This window comes from Patiria miniata, unplaced genomic scaffold, assembly GCF_015706575.1.
Source record: "Patiria miniata isolate m_02_andy unplaced genomic scaffold, ASM1570657v1 HiC_scaffold_2, whole genome shotgun sequence".
NCBI classification, from domain to species: domain Eukaryota; kingdom Metazoa; phylum Echinodermata; class Asteroidea; order Valvatida; family Asterinidae; genus Patiria; species Patiria miniata.
The window spans coordinates 784551-808582 of NW_024037058.1; the positions used below are offsets into that span (position 1 = coordinate 784551).

The window sequence follows — 24032 nt, forward strand, 5'->3', positions numbered from 1 at the left end:
TCCATTTTTTTTATTGAATGGAAAATCAAAATTTTAAGATCGAAAATCAGGGTGGGTGGGTGGGTCAAAACAAGTTCGGGGAAAAAAAAAATCGAAATTTAAAAACATCCAAAATGTTGAACGGCCCCTAACATATGTATCCAGCCACAGTATTACTTCTGACCTAATTTTGTATTCTGAAGCTCTGATTTGATCTCATCAGAAGTCTGTGAGACCTCGTCTAATTCTCCCAGTAATTGACCCTGACACTTGAGGGCGTCCTTCTCAGCATTGATAGCATCCTGTAGCTGTGTCTGTGTATAGTGTTGCTGGTCCTTTGCTGTTGCTAGCAGCTGTTGTAGCTGCTCATTCAATGCTTTGGTGTGATTCATCTCATCAACCATCGCTACTTGCTATAAGGACAAAAGTAAGGTTAAGAAAGTTACGATAGACAAAAACCAGATTCACACTGTATAAACTGTAATGCTCACACTTGTGGAAATTGTTTTTATCCCTCATTTGATGGACACTCTTAGAATGGTTTTAAAAGGGTGTATCTGTAACCACCATTGTAACATCTATTATTGTCGACAGGCGGTACACTGGTATGGTACATTATTTAATTTGTCATATCACAGCTTGAGCTAATGTAAACAATTGGAAGCTAAATTACAGGTGTAATAGAGAGAAAAGGGGAATAAACCAACTGATGCTTTCATATGAAAGAATTATATTTTTTAATGTCTTTTTAGTTATTAAAAAGAGCGCAAGTAATTTGTTTCCAGATTTGTGTGGATTTCTGAATATGCAAACACACCTGTTTGTCCAATTCATCTTTCTTGTCCATCGTCTTTGTGAAGAGTGCATTCACTAGACTGTATGCCTCTTCAATACATCCAAATTGTTCCTAAGGAATAACAATCACAAAATAATACTCAGTTATTTTATGAAAACTTGTTTTTAAGGCAGAGAGAAATGTTCATATTTCATGCACAAATGTCTTTTATTCATTACTTTCCTGTGTTTTGACTTGTACCAAAGATGGGCGGAAAAATGGTAACGTGAGATACCAAAATGTATCACTCTGGAGATTTTATGATAATTTATTAACTTAAATGGTAGCATCTGAATTACACCCAAAGATGTGAGGCTACTAACAAGATGTTTAAATCAGTGGGCAGTATGAGGAAACTTGGAAATGAAGGGTATTGACATTATTGCCATGTCCTTTTCTTGTAACGCAAGTTACCAATAAAAATGTATTGGCCAACCAATAGAACTTTATTTTGTTGACATAGTTTTAGTAGTTTAGTCACTTAATTGCAAGAGATACAATGCATGTGAGGAAAAATCTACCCTAAATGCTTTGACTTTATAGAATAACAGCACAGAGTTGAGGGAAGACCCCTCCCAATGTAACACAAGTTACCATCAAATTGCCGTTTTATTACAACTTGTCAAGCACCTGAATCTCAGCGGCTTTATCCAGTGTGTCTTTCAAGTCAGTATAAGCTTGTAGTTCTGTCTTGAGCTCAGCAATGGTAACCCTAGCTCTCATGTAGTGAGGCTCATAGGTGTTCTGCTCATAAAATGCATGGAGATCAGATACCTGCAAGGATAGGCAATCAATACAACTTCAAATTACAAACCACAACAGCATTACATCAATAATCTATTCCAGAGGTTTGTTTTTCACTTAAATGGACAAGGGATGTTTGCGACGGTTATGATGCATCGGTCAAGAAAAACAAATGCTGAAGTCATTCCATAAATGAGACAGTTGCTTAATATTGGAAACAGTATTGGATCAAAAAGTCAAGATCAAGCCCATCAGTCTTAGGAATAGGCTTTCCAAACTTTGAAACATTTTTATAAAGCATAACTGTCACCACTATGGTAGTAATTATGAACGTACATGTATTTTTAATTTAGAAAATGTTTTTCCATCCTCCTTTCCCTTTGCTGTAATCAAACAATTCTGAGTTAACAAACTCCCTTAAACAAGACATTGCTTCTACTTAATGGCATTACAAATGACTTACTTCTTGCTGTTGTTGTTTATAAGCAATACACAGGTCCTGTTGTAGGTTGTGGATCTCCTTTTGATACTGATCTCTCAGTTGATCTTATCCTGGTTGGCAATTGATAACTCAGCGGATTTCTGTTTGTCCAATCAAATTGATAAAATGTAGGATGTAAATTGACTGGAAAAATGACCAAACTCAAGCCATTTAAATGGCCTGATGATGGGCAAATGTGTGTGCCTATACGTGTGCATGTAACTTGTGGGACAAGTTGAACGTAATGTTTAGCCCTTGCATGTATATTGCACTGTATTATTAACTGACACTGTACAATACTCTGGTCTTGGGCCTGTGATAAGGTCAATTATTAGCTAAAACCTTTCATCCTTTAAGGCAAGGTTTTTATAATTTTGGTAAATTGTCACTGAATTAAGGATGGGAATGTATGTTTAATATGGTGAACTGTTAAAACATTTAAAAACAATCTGCAAATACCTCAAAAATGCTTCCGTCCGTCCCAAAAAGTGTGAAGGACAGGTATGGAATATTGATTTACAAGTTCAGCAAAGATATTGTTCGTTTAACAGCTTGTACCGGTACTGAGGAAGCGAAAGAGAGCGATATACCATCTACCATGCAACCAAAGCACAATTTGCCAAGCGGAACTCAACTGCGATGCCAATGGAACTCATTTAACGGTAACAACAGTAATTGCCAGGGCCTGAGAATTTCAAGGAAGGACTGTTATTTCCCATGATCAGATGATTGCCGATTTGTCAAGGAATTAGTACACCATTCTGATCATTTATTAAAAGAAGGTTCATGCTAGACCATGCTGTTTGCCTGACCTGAGTAGGCTTTAGCGGGCTACATTCATCAAGATAAATTAGCAATTTATAGCCAACCTAGACACAAAGCGCAAATATTTCCAGTATCAGTAAAATTCTTATTTATTGGGAGTTAATCCTGTCACACTTCCTTTTCAATGGGGTAGATTCAGGCATACCACAGCCTGAAGTAGCTATGCGATTTGCACTTAACCAACAACAAAAATGAATGCCTTTTTGTTCTTGTATAATCATGTCTAAGCCCAAACTCTCCCTAGTTTTGAGAAATACATGTAGATCTTTTATACAAAAACATTTTGCTCTTTGGTTTTTGTCATAGATGGACTTGAACCAGCTAGATGTGGCCAAGGTTCACCTTTTGGATTTTTTGCTGGTTCTCGCACGATCAAGAGCATAGAAGCTCACAGTTATCAACCAGTCAACAGAGCGTGGCGCATGGTACCGTCAAACACGGACGCCCACGGAATGCGCAGCAGGCCAGGTATATACGCACTGATGTCAATAATTACAACGGCAGCTTAAATAAATTGACAAAATAGGAGAAATGAAGACAGGGTCTTGAATTGTATTTCTTGCGAATACCTGATGTAAGGCTTCTTGTAGGAAAGCTAGTTGATTCATCTGCTCACCGACTTGAAGGAGAAGATTATCAACCTCTGTCTGTAACGACTCCTGAAAAGATGTAACGAGAAAGAGGCAGTGCTATTGTCTAGTAGCCCTGTCGATATCAGAAGTTTTGATTATCGATACATGTACATGTATATCATTAAACCAATATGGATTATAATCAAAGAATATTTCAAACAAACATTTTTGGTATGTTGCAAGTTCTTACCAGGTATACAGTTTGTGTATTGGGCTGAATCACTTTGTAAAAAAAGCAGGTTAAAATCTACCTAAAAATACTTTATTGCAGAGTTTCAGCGGGTAAAAAAATTTGCTCCTGTATCACATATGACATCATCACTTTGTGCATTCTTCGTGTGGAAGCTGCTTGAGAAGCTTGGAGCAGTATGTAAAAAAATTTGAAAATATTCAAAAACATTTGAAGAGTTGAGTTGTGTACCAGTACCTGTACGTGAAAAACACATCCATACCTATTTTGTCTTACCAAAAATGCATCTCGGCAACATTTTTACTTCAAAAACTATCAGAAATTACCCCTTTTGTATTTCTTCCTTTCACATCCTTGGTGATTAGAGTGTAGAAGGCATTTTCAAACCAAGTATTTTTCTGACTTTAACGCGACATCAGCGCAAATGTTTAGCCGCCTCAAAATATCTTGCTTAGCTCATAGACTGGTAAGCCTATATGACGATCTTTCACGATATTTCGATTTAATTTTTATATCGGAAATCGTATCGATCTCTTAAAAAAAATCGGCACATCATGGAATTCGATATGCCGAAAAATATCGCGATATTCTTTTGAATTACCACTTTTGTAACCATTAGAGTCACCACTGGACTTTAAATAGAGCCGCTACAGCGCTCCCATAAAAAAACGCAAACCACAAATTCACTGTTACCGCATTGTACCGCAAGGTCTTACCTATCAAGGGGCAGAACCAACTGACTTAACGAACGTCACGTGTATTGGATTTTGCGTCTTCCACGTGGCAGTACAAACATGGAGCTATACAAACAACACAATCCAGACCATCTTTTTAACCGATTGTTCTCAATTTCGCCCCCAAGTACCAAGTGAAAACGTAATCACGTGCGTCTAAGTTAACCGAAGGGAAACAAAGTCTCTGACATTTCGCAAAGAAAATACGGTGCCTGTTTTGTGACGGAAATGTTTCATACAGAACACTGCTTATTCTCAAAACGATTCGATTGGGATGATTTTTTAGACATGTTTTTCCGGAGAAGAAGTATGTAAGTTCAGCAAGGCAGAACAGAGGCATTTCACCATGGATACCGCACAGGTACTAGTCTCTGAAAGAAATAGTTGAACGAGAAGTTGTACAGACAAAACACCGCAAATAATTGTAGATTATGACGTTGAGAAGTGAACATGTTTCGTTTCGGCGCGCGGTCAGGGGAGCCCTCGTCGGGCCCACAAATTTTCTTTTCCCAGGCGGCGCAGCCTGCGCCTCATCAGGCCATAGATCAGGCAGACCCAAACGACATCCGCATACATGGTTGTTAAGCGCCTCCTACAATACTTTTATGATACGTACGCACTATATAATGGTTTTGTTTCCCCACAATGTGGCGAGCAGTGCGACAGCTCAGTCGATACTAAATTGTGATTTTGCACCGCGAGGTTGCGGGTTCGAATCCACGGTTTTGCACCCGGATTTTTTTTAATTTTCTAACCTGAGGCTTCGGAGGTTTTTTCAAAAAGGGAAATAAAGTCCGAATTCCATATATTTATATATTTTCGATTTTCTTCTCATGTTTTTAGAAAAGTAAAGTCCAAAACTCCATAGCGTATATGCGGATGTCGTTTGGGAGAAAAAAATTTGCTGCCGGGCCAACGACTCCGGCGAAATAGATCAAATTTTCCTGCACATATTTTCCTGACTCGTTCCGTCTCTGCCGTGGCTGTACCCGGGCACTTACACTTGCTTAGTGCCAAAACTGTGCCAAACTTATGAAATCAGTTCATATTTTAACAACAAAAAACGTCGAAAACCAACTGTTCAATCGTGACTTTCGTTCAAAAAAATTGGAAGGATCCATTAATTTTACAAAGGGGTGCTTCACCCTCTTTTTGGAGTTAACATCGTTTTTCATCAATAAATTCTTTAGAAAAAAATACTTTTGTGAGTTTGTAACAATGAAGAACTTTTTCTGAACAAGAACATATTTCGGACTCCATAAAAAAAATGTTATTTGTAATTTTGAAAGGATGGAAATACTGGTAAATTGTTTTCAAGGAAGCACACCCTTGACCGCAAATGGTGTGGGCTGTACACGGTCTGCACGTGGCATCAGTGCGGCGTGCATTGCGTGCTGGTACTTCGTTCTTTCCTTGTGAGATATTTCTATTTACACATTTTTATCAAACATTTCAAGGTAAATTTTTTCGATATTTGAATGTGGAATTTGTTTTCTCCTTAATTGGCAAAGTAAATGAGAATAGTACTCAAATAAAATTGATGATTTTGTTCAGGACATATTCGGACCATCGGGACTATCGGGTTATTTTTCACGGCAGTGGATGGTGACTTTGGTCGTGTTTTTTGTTTATTCCATTGTTCCATGAATGGAAAAATGACGTCATCACGATAATATTGCGATATCCGATATTTTTTCCATGATATTCCGATTTAAAGATAAATGGATATCGAACAGGCTTATAGACTGGTTCCCGCCAAACAAAGATGATAAACTGCAATTGCACTTAATGATTGCACATACATTAGACCTACGTGAATTTCCTGTCATTTTTAGTCGGTCCCGCGATTGGTCCTTTTGTTCAAGCTATACAAAGTGTAAAGCCCCATGGAGTAAAAATAAAACCGATTGTCAACACTACCAACATGTTGATGTCTTCGGGCAAGTATAAGTGAAGATCATGAAAAACACCTATTTTGACGTGATTTACTTAAAATAACGAGTTTCAACCTACTTGGCACTTTAAGGGAACCATTTTGTATTTAAGATTCTTGCACTGCCTTCTGTTGACAAAACTGTTTTTGTCCAGTGGTCCTACCTTGCTCAAACACCGGCCAACATTTCTGACCAATATCATTTACTCATATCAAATTTTGGATTTTTCAATTTCATTAAAAAAATGATAGACAATGTCAATATCACACTGTAATCAAGTAATATTGATATTTCGACGGAGCGTAGTGTCGCAAAATTACTTGTTTGGAACAGAAGTACAGAGAGACACCAATGCCATACCTTTGAAGTTTGTCGCAATTCAACCTTCGGATTAAGCTGTTCCAGCCTTTCCACCACCTCCCTCCGTTCAAGTTGCTCTCTGGCTCCATCTAGTTGGTGTTGTAGCTCAGCTTTGGTTGTCTTCATTGTCTGAATCTCACGGCGGAGGAGTTCATTACTGATACATGCTGACTCCATGTGACTCATCAGACTGCTAGCATCCAGTTGGCTTGGACTCTCAGCTTCTAATCTGTCAAGATTTAATGGAAAAATGGGTATTAATGACTGTAACATTCAACACCTTTATTGTGGAATTGCGGAAGGAAAAGCTGTCATTTAAAGCGTGGACTACATGTACATGCAGTCCTCTTGGGAGACCACATCACTTCATCACACTAAGCCAAATTATCATTTGTTCATTCTCATTTTGAAAGCAATGCAGTTATTTTGGGTACAAATCAGAATACCTTAGCTTACATATAACAAAGTGGTCCATTTTAGGCAGGGATGTTCAAATTCTATATTACAATTTGGTGAGCAATCATGCCTATATGATTTATTTTCAGCATGTGAAGTAGCATGTGGCCCAATATACAGAGGCTTCTGATAAGCATTGATTAGGGAATGTAATACTTACTTGAATGCTGGTACAACAATCGGTGACGTCAGTGTCTCTGCAGTACTGAGAGCAAGGGGTGTAACAGCTGTGCTTGCATCTACTGAGGCAGATGGGCTGGTTCCACATTTCATATCAACAACTCTAACAGGTGTTGATCCACACTGGGCATCTACTGCCTGGTATGAACCTGTACCTACCCCAACCTCTGTGACTCGTACTGGACTGGTTCCTGTAGAAGAATCAGTGACCAGAGCTGGGTCTGTACTCAGACCAATATCAGCAGATTTAACTGGGGTAGTACCGATGAGGGCATGGCTAGATTGGATTGGTGTGGTTTCAGTCATAGTATCTGACATTCTGATGGGCGTCACCATGACAGACTTGTTTGTCATTTCTACTGATTCAGAGGGTGTGGTTCCAACACTGGCATCCATCAGACCGGTGGGTGTAGTAACAGTTGAAGTGTTGGACACTCTAACAGGTGTGGTCCCACAGTTAGCATCACTGCATTGTTTGGATGCTGTTCCGAAAGCAGAATCTGGCAGTTGACTTAGGGTCGCTGTGACGGACTTGTTAAGAACTTCAACTGGCCTGATAGGTGTGGTTCCGATACAGGCATCAGTTGAACTGGTGGGATTGGTCATAGTCACGCCATCAGTCATTCCAGTGGGTGTGGTTCCATTGTAAGCTTTAGAGACATAAATGGGCGTGGTCATCAAACAGCTATCTGTCTTTAAGATTGGTTTGTGAGGAGTAGTCCCAGTGAATATGCTGTAAGATTTCACAGGGGTCACGCCAACAGAGCTGTCCGTCATTGCTGTTATATTGGAGTGGACTGGCGTGCTACCAACAGCTACACCAGCCACATTAGTGGCAGAAGTCATAGGGTCAGTTTGCATTGTCTTGACCGGTGTCATGGCAACAGAAGTGTTAGCTCTGTCATCTGGTCTGGTACCATGACTGGTGTGTGGTAGTTCAATGGGCACAGTGCATGAACTCCTGATTGCAATTTCAGCTGGTACCACTTTCATTAATGGTTCAAGTTCAACCAGGGCCATGTTTGTCATTTCAAGCTTTTGAACAACTTTTTGGACTGAATCAGTTCCCTGAATCATCTGATGAGAAGCAATGGGAGTAGATCCTGGTAAGCCTAGCACCAATCTACGTGAGCGCATGTGATTGTTGCTGTTTTCTCCATCAGCGTCTATAGATATGTTGTCTTGGTGGATAGTTGGAGCAAGTCTTGTTTCCTGACCCTCATGATGATTAGCAGGTGTAAAGCATGGCTTACTGATCTTCATGACAGGACTACACCCTGCAGCCATTCCCTTCGCCAGTGATAATTCAGATGAAATACCGGACAGGTTGTCCTCTAAGAAGACGCTGGTATCGTCCTGACCCTGGCCAGAGTTGTTGTAGGACTCGTCAAGCCCCAGAGCAATACTCCACAAGCCATCAGTGGTTGGTGTTACAGGATCTAGAGCCAGTGACTCTGTGCTGCTGGTCTTTGTAGGGATTGAGCAGGTTGCTCCTTGCACCTGTTGAAGTAGTAACAAGGACAAAGATTCATCAATTTTCATTTTAGTTTCCTGCTTGCAAAAAAATGTTCAGCTGACATTCCTACTGTACGGTGCAAACCCAACTCCAAAATCACAAATCCTCTGCACGAAGTGCGGGATCAAACATCACCTTACAACAATCGGACACAGATGAAAGCCAAGAGGTTCTTCCTACCTTCTCATTTCTCAATTCTTGTAAGGCAGCATGAATTGCACTATCTACCAATCCTGACACAGTCTGTTCCAACAGCTGATCTCCATCAGATATGGAAGACAGTGGTTCCATCCATTCAGTGCCACTTTCCTGACAAAAAAATCAACAACAATTCTAAAAACTACTTGTAGCATGAAAGTTGTAGGTTTTGCACGGAGCATTACCATTCACATTGATCATTTTGTCAATGTCTTGTGACTAGTAAGTCACAACAATACAGTGAAATCTCGAGTTGTCAAACCTCAAGGGAACAGGTTCAAAATTTGACTGAAGCAGAGTTTTGAGTTAAGCAGGGTTGTATATCATTGTTATACTACAGAAGGCAATGGATTCTTTGTTTGACTTAACAGTTGTTTGACTTAAAGGGTGCTCATTTCATATTCACTATTTTTGTTTTTAAATATTTTCTAATGTCGATTTGTTTGAAATGTATGTATTTGCTTACATAGTTACAGTGCACATACATGTACATGTACCTTTGGAAGATGAGAGCAAGCAGATATTTCTTTGAGAAGGACTTGATTGAGGAGAGACTCAGCAGCTTCGGTCACACTCAGGGCTGTTCTCTTACAAGACGACCAAGCCACTGATGGATCTTTGCCTTTCCTGAAGAAAAAACAATTACAGAAGTGTCAATCCTCTGTAATGTAGCAATTCTTACTGACTTAAAAAATATGAGCACGTAAATCAAAATAAAGGATGTTTATTTTAAGCATTTGTGGCACCTGTGTCAAATCAGGCACTTTAAAGCTATAGTCCATCATTCACAGCCATCCGAAAAAGTAACTGGCGTATTATTGTTGAAAAACTTGTTGGTTGAAAGATAGTAAGGGGACTAAACTCCCTGTAAAATTATTCTTTCTGGCAAGCTCTCATTTTGAAGTAATCAACGAAAGAAGGCCTTTCCAACGGTGCATCTTAAGACGCACCGTAGGAAAATTTAAATTAGTAGTTCGTTTTGTTATTTGGCGCAGCGCGCGCAAGCATTGGCACGACGCACAGGCGCACACGGTTGCTATAATTCGTCGGATCAGTGCGCGACATCGCGTATAGCTGCAATTCAAAAAATGATTCAGAAACTTTTGATTTGAAATTGAGATCCTAGAATGCTGTTTTTCTCGGAATATACAGCTGAAGCTGAGCTGAAACTTCGTCAGGTTAGTTGTTCAGTATCTTTCATTAGATTTTGAACACTTTTATTGCTTCAAACGAACAAAATGCACAAATTACAAATAATGGACTAAATCTTTAAAGATACGTCATCTGTATGTTGTTTGGGTACACAGTAACTTTGATCCACTAATTTAAGACCTCCTAGAAAGGATACAGGAGTAAACATTTGGATATTGTGAGTGAGATTGTTTTGCATCTGTTGACAGCCACCTCTATTCCTTCCAGAAGCAGCCTCCGCATCAAATCTGTACCTGTTATTTCTTTGTCTCTGACTGTTATTATATCTGTTTCATGCATTGAACAAGGGCTACAAAATCCTGGCAGGCCAAGTCCACAACTTCATACAAATGTGAACTGCGTTAAGTATTTTCTAAGCAAACATGTTGGACATGTTTTGTTAAAGGTGCCAGCTAAACTAGATCAAGATGCATAATGCATGTATGGGTGTACATGTACTGATCTTGATTGGTTCCAAACTAAACTGAGTTCAATAAACTTTTTTTTTTTTTAACGGTATATTTCAATGCCTACATGTACTAAAAGCTACATATTTCTCCAAAGGTGTACTTTTGTTCTTTTCAAACCTGTGTTTCTTGCTTTGTCTTCCTCGAGTCTTGTTTGCAGATGTCAATCTGGTAGGGGTGCAGTGTTTGACAGGGGTCCATATCTTCTGCACCATCTTTGCTGATGATCTGTAGTTGTGGGATGCAGTTACATCTTGGTTGAGACTAGCTAGAGGCTTTCTGACTGGAGTCACAAGAGGATTCAAGGTTTTCCCTGGTGTCTTCACCTGCAAGCAACATGTCAGGAAACAGTTTCAATACCATTTATAGTGTAAGTTCAAAAATTACACTTGGAATGTAAGGTTGACAAAAATATCTTGCTTCAACAGACCTGCTAAAAGACCAAAATTTATGGTCGTCTGTGGGGCTTGTGTTGAAAAACTATTCAGGCTCTGGGGTTTTGGGGGTTTGGTTTATGGTTTTTTTTTTTTTTTTAAACATGACATATCAGTTAAAACTTTGCATGCCACTTAAAACAATACCGTAAAATAGCAACTAACAGACAAAAAAAAATACTAGAGCTATGTCTGTTCGAACAGAACATAAGGCTTTTTCGCATTTAACAAATGTTTTCTGTTGTGTTTATCCTTTTGCAGTCACTTTTGAGAGTGCTTGATACAGTTAAAGGTTATTCAAAATGCTTAGAATTCCAAAAATAAAGTGTTATCACATGACGTCACATGCCCTGCGATGACGTCATCTTGACAACACATGTCAATGCACATTTTGTCATTGTGGTTTTGGTTTGTACCAAGTTTAAAGTCAATCCGATGAAAGGAAGGGTACAATTTTGGAAGCAGAATACAATTTTAAAATATAAAAAAATCATAAAAAATCAACCGATGACGTCATCGTGACGTCACTTTGGACTTTGCATACTAGTACCATGATCTACCTACCCACCAAGTTTCATGACGATCGGACCTTCCCTTATATGCATTTTTGATGACGTCATGATGACGTCATACAAACCAAATACAAAAAGAATTTTGAATTTTGCATGTTGCGTTCATGAGATATGGCTTAAAGGTCCAAAAATTCAAAAAAACATATAAAATGGCACAATGACGTCATCATGACGTCATTTCAAATTTTACCTATAACACTTCCCGGCCTACCTACATACCGAGTTTCAACCCATTCAAACTTACCGTTCTGTAGATATAGGACTTCAAAATATGCACATTTGTGATGACGTCATGTGACCCATGATTACGTAATCAGGATGTCACTCTTCGGGACACAACTTTGCCATAAGGACAATGCATATGCTTAGTTTGAATGATGTATGACAAAGTTCAATGCCAAAAGTGGCGTGTACAAAAATCATGTGCATTGTCAATGGGATTTGAAATAAAGCTTTGACACATGACGTCACATGCCCTGCGATGACGTCATCTTGAAAACCATCCTCAATGTACATTTTGTCATTGTGGTCTTGGTTTGAACCAAGCTTAAAGTCAATCCGATGAAAGGAAGTGTGCAATTTTGGAAGCAGAATAAAATTATAAATATTTAAAAAATCATAAAAAAATCAAATGTTGACGTCATCATGACGTCACTTCGGACTTTGCATACTAGTACACTTATCTACCTACCCACCAAGTTTCATGACGATCGGACCTTTCCTTATATGTGTTTTGAAAATCCGCATTTTTGATGACGTCATGATGACGTCACATATTTTTTCAAAATTTTATGCAAATACCTATTACCTAACGAACCAAATACATAAAGAATTGTGAATTTTGCATGTTGCGTTCGTGAGATATGGGTAAAAGGTCCAAACATTTAAATATTCATATAAAATCGCATGATGACGTCATCATGATGTCACCTTATTTTGTATCTATAACACATCCCGGTCTACCCACATACCAAGTTTCAACACAATTGGACTTACTGTTTTGTAGATATAGGACTTCAAAATATGCATGTTTGTGATGACGTCACATGGCCCCTGATGACGTAATCATGACGTCACTCTTCGGGACACAACTTTGCCACAAGGACAATGCATATGCTTAATTTGAATGATGTACGACGAAGTTCAATGTCAAAAGTGGCGTGTACTAAAATCGTGCACAAAGTCTATGGGATTTTGGGCACAAAAAGAAGAAACCCCCCCCCAAAAAAAAAAATCAGAACAAAAAGAAAGGCTTATTCGCAAATTGCGAAAAAGCCAATTAAATGCATATACTTTAAAAAAAAATCAGCCTCCTCTGTAGTCTGTAAGTCTAGGACTTACGTAAATATGTTTGTCTAGAGGCAAAAAGAAAAGGACTAAAATGGTACATAATTGTGTAAATAGAAGTCACTGGGCAAGCAATGGTACACGCATTATACAATGAATGTTTATTCATGTAGTATCTAGAGTTGTCAAAGAGGACACTGCATCTGAATCATTACATTGGTCTTAAACTATGTGTCCCAAATGTGTTTTTCTTGTCTGCTAATTCTTCAGCAAAACACGCAGCTCCAAATATTTTTGCAACTCTGTGTACTTTATGCTGGTGTACGATGTTGGCTATTTAAAGTCTGCCGACTACGAGTGGTAAAACTACGACACAATTTGAAGTTCAAATTAAGCGGCCGGAAGCACAACAGTTTCAGTATCTAGGATTAGTTGAGTTACCTGGGCACCGACATTCTCCTTGTCAACTGTCTGGTGTCTTTGTGGTGTAGCAAACATGATCGAAGAACTACATGCACCCGACTCTACATGGATTTGGATTCTGCAACGGACAATTCAACAGGACCAAGATTTACATGTTAGCATTGGCAAGTACGACATGATTGATACAAGGGCCTAACAGAGGATGTGTTTAATGGCATGCAACATGCCGGGTGCCCTTTACACATGTTGAATTTACCTCCTTAAGTGCCGTAACAAATAGCTGTTAAAGTTTTGTGTTCATATTAATAATCAAAGATGATGGAGAAACCAATAAAAAAAATGCAGTTCTTGGAGTCTGGTTCCCTGACCAAACTTCAGATGAAGCGGAGCAATTTATAGACGTCAGGGAATTGTCAGGTGAGGGACCCGTTCGAAGACATGATGCATGACATGACAGATACATATTAACCAATTGCAAACAAACTGTGGACTTACAAAATTTGGTAAATTGGGGGCAGCAGGTCTACTTGAAAAAAAGTCAGTTTTTGTCCAACGCTGGTCAGCCAACCATTGTGGAAAATTGATACAAAAATTCCACTTTTCTTGAAAATGACAAGCAGCACCTGTGCCTGTGGCTGTGCCAAGATTGCACAGGATGCCGGACTGTTAATAATTGATAAGTTTCTTTAATTTTTGAAACTGTCAGAATGTTGTAAGCCAGTTTGGCATTCCAATAATAGTGAGGAATTTGGGCTTCTGCGCAAGCGTTTATCTCGTAACTAAGGATTCTGTGCTATATGGTTCTGCTAGTGTGGTTGCACAAAATGGTGATCGTTAGCCCCATAAATGTTGCCAATTTACCGGACTAACTCTGTAAATAAAAGCCACACTTGAAACATGCACCCGAAAATATAGAACTTTGTCAAGTTTTGATTTTAATAATAGACTTTGTACTTTATTTAGGCCTATGCTTTAGAAGCACACTCACCCTTCTTATAGCGATAGAAAAAAGTTCAGCATTTTTCAGACGGCAAATTTTTGTGTAATTTCGTGTTAGAATTTACATGTAGATACGCAAACGTGTGGAAACGAACCTGGAAATCACACGAAAAATAGACGTCTGAGAAATGCCAAACCTTTTTCTATCACTAGTAATAAACATGATAAAGAGGGTGAGCAGTGAGTATGCTTTTAAAGCACAAATAAATATGCTTCTTAAGCATTATAAATAAACTACAAGGTACAAGCCAAGTCTAAATATGAAAATCAAATCTTGACAGAGTTCTACCTTTTGGGTACATGTTCCAACTGTGGCCATTATTACGGAAGCAGTCCAGTAAATTGGCCACATTTATGGGGCTAGGTGATCGTAAGCAAGGATCTTTGGTTAGCACCAAACATGCCAAAGATTCCTACGCTATAGCACCGCGTAGCGCTAGCGGCGCTATAGGATCTTTGGTCGCCTATAGCGCTATAGGATCTTTGCTTAGTACTGTAGCCGGTCCAGGTCTGACTCCCTAACCTACCTACATCCAACCTGGGCTAGTTAGCACTGTTGCCGAATAAATGTGGCCAATTTACTGACTACCTGCGTAAATGAAGGCCACACTTGGAATATGTAACCGAACATGTAGAAGCATACTCACCCTCTTTATATACATGTAGGATAGAAAAAAAGTGCTGCATTTTCAGGTGTTTCTTTGTCGTGTAATATCATGTTGACATTTCTGATGCGCAAATGTGTGCAAACGAATCTGGAAATTAGCATGAAAAATAGACGTCTGAAAAATGCAGCTTTTTTATCTATCCTAGGCCTACTTAAACATTAAAAAAGAGGGCGATCGTGAAGTGTAGGGCCCCTGTTTTGTTTTGATCAAATAAGAGTCAAAAATGTTTTTTATTGCTAAAAAATCACCTTTACAATAAAAAGCAGACTTTTCTCAATTCAAATGACACCCGTTTTGCAATTTTGAACAGATTCTTGGGGTAGAAATCCCGATTTTCCTGCGCGGTTTATGCCTTGCGATTCAGCGCGCCGTGCATGCTCACGGTAGCCTACATCGCGTGGTGATCGCCATCTTTCTTTTCGGGTTGCGTGTTGTCGCTGCGCTGTCGTCGTCATTTTACCCCTAAATTTCCCTCAAAAAATCAAAACCCTGTCCTCTATCTATGACATACCTATTTATTGAGAATGTCGCCAACTAGTTTGGTAGGTCCAATAATTTTAAAGTGGATTTTGTTCCCTTATACTATAGGAACCGGGCCCTACACTACACGATCGCCAAAAAGAGGATGAGTAGGCTATGCTTCTTTCTAAAGCAAAAATAAACTACAAACAAAGCCTATAGCCTATAGGTGAAAATTTAAATTTGTCAGAGTTCTACATACATGTTCGGGTACATGTTCCAAGTGTGGCCTTTAAAGGGAATACATACAACATTTGCAAACATCGAAAAACAAAACAATCAATTTTTTACAAAATACCTTAGTAGGATGTTGGTAAATGACAGTCTAAAACATCCTGTAAAATTATGGCACCTGGTTAGCCCCACTAGTGTGGCCCTCGGTATGCTGCGCTGAACCTTAGGTTCAGCGCAGCATACCGACGGCCACACTAGTGGGGCTATCATTAGCCCCATAAATGTGGCCTATTTACTGGACTGCCTCCGTAAACATAGGCCACACATCCACATGTACAAAAATCGTGTCGACGGAGCCAAATTTTGATTTTCACATTTAGGCTTAGTTTGTAGTAGCTGGAGTTACCCAGCCCTGAGTTTTATCATTGGGTTGTCTATTAGGCAACCCAATGATAAAACTCAGGGCTGGGTAACTCCAGCTAAGTTTGTAGGGTTTTTTTGCTTTAGAAGCATACTCACCCTCTTTACAGGCTAATCAGAAAGTGCTGCCTTTTTCAGATGTCTAATTTTTGTGAAATTTCATGTTGAAATTTTGATACGCAAACGTGTAAAAATGAATCTGGAAATTTCACGAAAAATATACATCTGAAAAAGGCAGCACTTTCTGATTAGCCTATAAAGAGGGTGAGTATGCTTCTAAAGCAAAAAAAACCTACAAACTAAGCCTAAATGTGAAAATCAAAATTTGGCTCCGTCGACACGATTTTTGTACATGTGGATGTGTGGCCTATGTTTACGGAGGCAGTCCAGTAAATAGGCCACATTTATGGGGCTAGGCTATCATGAACAATGATGAAAATGAAATTGGGCCCAGTTCACTTGTTCATCATGTTCATCATGTTCTTATACAGTCAAATTAAACCCAGCATCCGCGACCCTCCATAGTTTGTGAAGGTCTAAGTATTTATATAGGGCCTAGTAAATTTCTACAAATACGAGAAAGAAGCTCACCGTACTGTATATCGTCTAATATTAGTCGGCACAACCGGCACTCGGCACACTTTTTTTACAACCAAAAACAACGAAGGACGCGCAGCAAGCTGTGGCTCGAGCTGCTGGTGGCTAGCTCTTTGAAATTCGAAATTTGCGCGATAGGCGAATGAGGGCGCTGTACACACGCGTCTGCAGGAGGCTAGTCTACCGGTGCAGCGCATGCATTGTAACCATTGATCTAACCATGGAGCTATAGCTCCATGATCTAACAAACCTAGCTGGCGGGTGCCGCACGAATGTATAATGGGTGGAGTCGTAAAGTTTGTATTTTTTGCATGTTTTAAATAATTGTAAGTTCAAAGTTAGGATTAAAAAACATCTTGCGTAAAGGAAAGCATGTACATATTATTTTTGTGGAAGGCGATTTGTAATTAATAAACGACATTGCTGTGAATTTTGGAAATGATCAGTGCGCCCTCAGTTGTATTTTTGAGAAGGGGATCATTATAGTCAGGTTTTTTAGTTATCTATATTGTTTTATTTAATTGTTATCGTTAACGAGGGTAGTCCAGTATTTTAGTTTTAAAAAAATCAGTTTCGAAATGCATATTCATATCGTACGAATTTGTACGATCGACGGTTAAAGGGTACACCCCAATAAATAGGCCAAAACTCCGCACGCCGAGCTCGGCATAAAAGCATAGACTGCAGAGCAAGGAAGTAGATACCATTGAGGAATGTGTTCTTATTAAGAACACATTAAATGGTTACTCAAATTATTACATAACGGGACTCAATTGGAGACTTGAAGACAATGGCACTGCCGCCTCTGTATGCTGCATTTTGGATGCATTTGGGTCCGAAACTGTGGCGCTATTTACCCATGTTGTGGATGGGGAACCTTTTTCAAAATGCCCGTCGCCATTTTGAAAACGGACGCCTATTTCGCTCCATTAAACAATTTTAATTAGGGCCTAATGTACTCCAAATGTTACACTAATATGGGCTCACAGTCCTCTGCACTGCCTCCACCCTTCTTTTCTTTTCTTTTAAATCCTGAAGTTCACGACCCTCAAAATGCTCCATTATACCGGAATTTGTGCAACTCGTGATTTGGCCGGCGTATATAGACATTGCCGGGTCTATATTAGCTTAGAGGCTTACCCAAGTTCATAGGCGCGGTATGCGTCACGGTAAAGGAATCATGATCGTTATGCTGTCGGTCGCTAGTGACAATGACGACTTCCACATTATTTGACAGCCGCTCTCAAGCTTTGGATAGTCAGGGATGACCATGAATTTGTGTTGATTTCCCTCTGATTCAGATTCCTCTTGATCCAATTATTGTAACTTTTTAAGGGAGGCGAGGGCGGCCTCTTCTCCTCACCCTATCAGGAAGTCGCGAGTAGTATAGCCTTTCAGGTGTAGTGGCATTCTCATTAGGTGTGAAGGTGTCCTGCTCCATTGGAAGTTCGTTCTTATATGAGGAGATCTTCGAGGGCAAATCTGTTCGCTCTAGGACCTGGCCTGTTTCAAGTTGTAACCATGTCTTTCCAGGTGATTTTCATTTTTCATTATTGATCTAAGGTGTCTCATCGCAAAAGGCGAATAGTTTCTTTACATGGCTTCTGGTACAACGGTGTCCATGTTTCGGCGCTGTATAGGTGTGGATAGAAAGATTGCCATGTAAATTGTACATTTGGCTCTACTGGATACATGACATAGAGCTATATTAAATTAATATAGCTCTATGATACATGATTACTCCAGAGTCTTTGGTGCAGTCGCGTCGTTATACATCCCGCATCCCTCGATATCGTGCTGCCGCGATATAGTAAAGTTTTCTACCATGTTTAGAATAGTGCCATCAACTGTGAAATGTTCTGCCTGCGTTAGCTCGCCGTTGGAGTTGCAGCTATCAATACCATGTTTACATTAACCCCGTAGAAGCTTGGCTCCCTTCGTTTTGTCTGGGTTTATCATAATAGTCGGCGCATATACATGTACACTGATTATTGTGGCGATGCAGTTCCTTGTCAGTGGTAGTTTCATCGTAATAATGCTGTTGTAACGTAGAAAAAAACCTGGTTCCACTGATTATGTCGCGATTTAGCTTTTTAAACTGGGACAAACAAACAACAAAAAAAGGAATCAAGGAAACAAAAATAGACTTCTCACAAATTTAATTTAGTCTCAAAAAACCTTCCAACAAACAAAAAACCAATGTCTATCCTTAAGCGCAAAAACCTAGTTTCCAGAAATACTTCGAGGCAAAAAATCTCAATCAGGATCAACAACGAATAAAACACTCAAAAGAATTTGCCAAGGATAAAAAAAATGAACAATTTGATAAAGAACTAAGTTAAAAAGAATAAAAACCAAAGGAAAAAGGGGGAAACAAAATGAAACCCACACAGCACTAGAGGAAAATGACTCTAAAAGCACAGGAATGAACTAAAAACCAATGACTGGACTAGCAGACAAAAGAAACAGCTAGGAAGACACTTTCCAGGTAGGAGGAAATATATGACTATATGATGTTAAGTTGTCTCACTGCTGGTCTGCTGGGTAATAATCACTCGGGCATGACAATGTGGCAGCTTTTATATGGGGGACTTGTGGGCTAAAATAAACAAACAGGGGGTCACACTACCAGGAAAAGGGGGGGACATCTAAACTTCAACTAAAATGATTTTCTTTTCTAAGGGGAGCTACTCCTATTTAATACACTATGAAAACACACAAGGAAAACTTGGCCCTGCCACACTCACGCCATCTTTAAAATGTTGGCTCCTGACAACACAAAAAATACATACAAAATACTTCTAATTTATATACAAAATAAATTACTATTGAAATCGAACTGATGATCTGATGACACGCCTTGGTCTGGTGAAGATTTCCACAGATTCATCAGAGCTTGAGTTGAGAGAGAGCCGTCATCATCCGAATGGGAGTCTGGAGATATATCTGGGAACTGAGGTGGAGGAGCGGCTGGAGAAGGTACATCTTGGGACTCGTGTGAAGGGGGAGCTTTGGTTGTCATCTCCTGCTGCTTCACTTTCTTCAGGTGCTGCCTCATGTATTGCATGGTGTCGTTGTGCTGGCTGGGCCAAAAGTATCGACCCCTCACTTGTTTCAGGACATGGCCGTATCCTCCTGTCTCCATGCTGTTATGCAAACTGCACAGTACTCTGTCCCTTAAACTGCGGGGTAGTACTGGTACCAGTACAGAATTGCCCTTGCCTTCTCCTCTTCTGTACAAAAGTAAGCCACCTCCCACATCCAGGCGATCCCAGACAATCAGTAGTCGTTGTACCGATTTAGGTTGACGTGCCTTTGTAAATCCCGGGACATACCGTTATTTCGTTTTGCATTTCCTCAAAACAAAAACAGTAAACAAACCATTGACCGTTTTGTCGTTTTACAGTTTTGTAAAACGGTCAAACGGTATTAAGATAAATACGGTTTCTCTGTTTTATAAGTTTAATAAAATTCATTACAGCATAACGATCAATGATTTTTGTTTTACAGTTTTACACAAATAACTTTGAAAAACAGCAAAACGGTCAGTATTAAATACAGACTGTTTTTTTATTTCAGTGTCATAGTGAGCAGTCCGTGGTGCATTTTGTGGTGCTGGGCAAGGGGGATGGAGGGGGTACCATGCTTTACATGAAAAAGTGTTACCTCGGCACAATGCGTGGTGTGATTCCTGGCGTGACCATGACCCCCTTCTCACGCGATTCAGTTGGTGGGGCTTAAGAGTTGCAAGCAACTTAAAAATGGCGCTGGAAAACTTCAAGGGGGGACATTACTTTTTACAATGGATACAGGATGGTAATACGTTTGAAGAAGTTGCAGATATTTGAAGGACATTGGAGTTCGGCGCGGCTCTTCAATAGCCAGTTCGAAAACTATGTCGTGAGAACGAAATGCGATGAGGGTAATTTGCGTCCCAGGCAATGACTCGATCCCATGAGGACGCATTAACATTCCTAGGTGCATTGCTTAATTGCCTAACCTAAATCAAAAAAATGGTCGACAGTACCGTTTGACCATTTTTCATTGTCATGTTCTTGTAAAACAACACTCTGAAATGAAGCAACTAACCGTTTATCGCTTTCAACAATTAAGAAAAACAACAAAAAGGTCATTGTTTTTTGTGACCTAATACCGTTTGACCGTTTTACAAAACTGTAAAACGAAAAAACGGTCAACGGTGCGTTTACTGTTTTTGTTTTTGAGGAAATCCAAAACGGTAAAACGAAATAACGGTATGTCCCGGGATTTTTGTACTCTGGCTGATCCTCATAGGATTTGACAGTTTAAGTTCCACCACTTTCCTGATGGCAGGATCTTGTTGCTGTCCTTGGCGCAGACGGTGACTGTGGCTACATCGGATGCCTCCAATACCCTGGCTTGACTGACCACTGGTAGGGGCAACGGTAGGGTCTACTGGTTGTCTTCGAAGTGGGGGACACGAGGGGCTTCTTTTGGACTCTTGGGCTCTGGTTCGTTGATGGAGACTGGGGACACGGGTACATCTGGAACGGGCTGATGGATGGGGACTTCTTGAACTGGCCAGGACTGGTGCAGGACACACTCCAGACTTCGAATGTAGTGCCTCTGTTGTTGCTGCTCACAGATAACTTGTCTGAGGACCGATTTCAATGTGTTTATTTGTTGAAACTGCTGTACAATCACTTGTTGCATGTGTGTTTGATGTTGCAGCAGCTGTAGGATGCTCAACTGCGGTTCAGCTAACGGCACTTGGTCGACGTGGTCAGAGCTGGTGGGCAGTGGGTCAAACCCACTCAACTGAAGGGTAGTCAGGACCTCCGTCATGGCGTTTTCGTCATCCTGCACTTCTCTCGTTCATTAACCAAAAAGCACTGTATGGGTTTCGATTAAAAAAAAAAAAAACTTTCAAAGAAGAAAAAAAATGTCCCAGCTAAAAAAACATAAATGGCTAAATTCCTAAAGAAAATTAATCATCCCGGGTTCCGGCGCCAAAAATGTAACGTAGAAAAATGGATCACTAGAGAAAAAACCTGGTTCCACTGATTATGTCGCGATTTAGTTTTTTAAACTGGAACAAAAAAAAGAAAGAAAAGGAATCAAGGAAACAAAAATAGACTTCTCACAAAATTTAATGTAGTCTCAAAAAAACTTCCAACAAACAAAAAAACAATGTCTATCCTTAAGCGCAAAAAACTAGTTTCCAGAAATACTTTGAGGCAAAAAATCTCAATCAGGATCAACAACGAATAAAACACTCAAAAGAATTTGCCAAGGATAAAAAAAAATGAACAATTTGATAAAGAACTAAGTTAAAAAGAATAAAAACCAAAGGAAAAATGGGGAAACAAAATGAAATCCACACAGCACTAGAGGAAAATGACCCTAAAAGCACAGGAATGAACTAAAAACCAATGACTGGACTAGCAGACAAAAGAAACAGCTAGGAAGACACTCTCCAGGTAGGAGGAAATATATGACTATATGATGTTAAGTTGTCTCACTGCTGGTCTGCTGGGTAATAATCACTCAGGCATGGCAATGTGGCAGCTTTTATATGGGGGACTTGTGGGCTAAAATAAACAAACAGGGGGTCACACTACCAGGAAAAGGGGGGGGGGGAATCTAAACTTCAACTAAAATGATTTTCTTTTCTAAGGGGAGCTACTCCTATTTAATACACTATGAAAACACACAAGGAAAACTTGGCCCTGCCACACTGTCACATATAGGAATTTCTGTAAGTCTTGATACTATGTCTTATTCCTGATGGCAAATCCAGCTCCAGTTTCTCTACGAACGTTTTCCTTCAGGCTTGCCACTCCAGAAGGATGAACATTCCAGGTCATTGAGTCCGCCCGACTCTGGAAAACCATGTTTCACATAGTGCAGCAATTTCAATTTGGTATTTCTCAAGCTCCATCGCTACCAATTAATGTTGTATTTATCTTCCAGGTCTGTCGGTTACTTCTCTGTCGAGAAGCATCCTAACGTTCCACTGAGGTATCTTCAGAGACATTTTTTTCTCTTTATCTTTTTACGTCTTATAGCTGATTTGTCACTGTCGACGGAAGTTCTTGCCGAATAGCGCGGTCCTCGGGGGTAAACCGGGCGACGACTGAGCCGGTATGGAGGTGCGGTTGTACATTTTCATGAAAGCTGCTTGCAAGAATGTTGAAGTGCAGATAGCTTTTGCAATTAAGTTACCATCAGCACTCTCTCGGGGAGCAAGAGTTGTCTCGCACCGGCATGCAAGAACATGCCGGAACAGGCATGAACTTTAGACCCTACGGTGGCTAGCCGGAGGATGCCGGGGTTTCCTAGCAATCGTTCGCCCAAGTGCTGCCACGAGGCACGGTTTGCTGTTGGGGTTTGCTCCCTTGGCTCTGACTCAGAGCCAAGGGACGAGAGCATAATGACAGAACAGTGGGCTTCGACTATGCAAGGCAGGGCGTATGGCACTACCTCAGGCCACATATACCGTGATTGAATAAAATGTCATTCGAAAGTGTGACACCACGGTATATACTGTGGTCTGTATGCAATTATTAACTTTTCATCATCTTTTATTTTCTGCTAATTTTTTTTTTTTTGGGGGGGGGGGGATTGACCGATGATTTTTGGGAGAAAATTCCATCCATAGATGATCACCCTAAAAGTAGTCCTGAAGTACATTGCCATTCTGAAACAGGATGGATACTTTCCATTGCAAAATAGAGCACTTTTAGGGCCTAAGTTTCATCCGAATATCACAGAAATAAGAGCTATATAGTCGCAGTCGTCTTCACATCTTCATTTTTACAAATGCTATACCGGAGAATTTGGAGTATGCAAATCGTGATTCGGCCGGCATAGGAAATGTTGTGCCTATTTACTCTTGTCTGCATCCATTTGTACGAGACGAAAACAAAAACATAATGCTGCACCGTGTAACCTTTAATATGGCCATGCCACAAGAGGTGGCTTATATTGACGCTTCTACAATACCTTACAATTAAGGAGCTACGCCATGCAGTGTTTTAAACAAAGGGGCTGAGCTTCATTTCTTGAGTCATTAGGGAGTGTGGACATGAGGCACACGTGTTTATGGGAAGCTTCCTTTTTGATAGAACGTCCTCGTTTGGGGAAAATGAATCGTTGAACAAAATGGGTCAGGAGGACGAATCCCCCCCCCCCAATCTGCAACTGACAAATGCCACGCCTAACTGACGGAAATAAAG

The 24032-nt window shown here is 40.0% G+C and overlaps 1 pseudogene; it reads right to left on the bottom strand.

Annotated features, from left to right (window-relative positions):
- LOC119726961 overlaps positions 1-16954 on the bottom strand; it is a 29842-nt pseudogene extending 12888 nt beyond the window's left edge.
- Positions 16955-24032: the final 7078 nt, after the last annotated feature.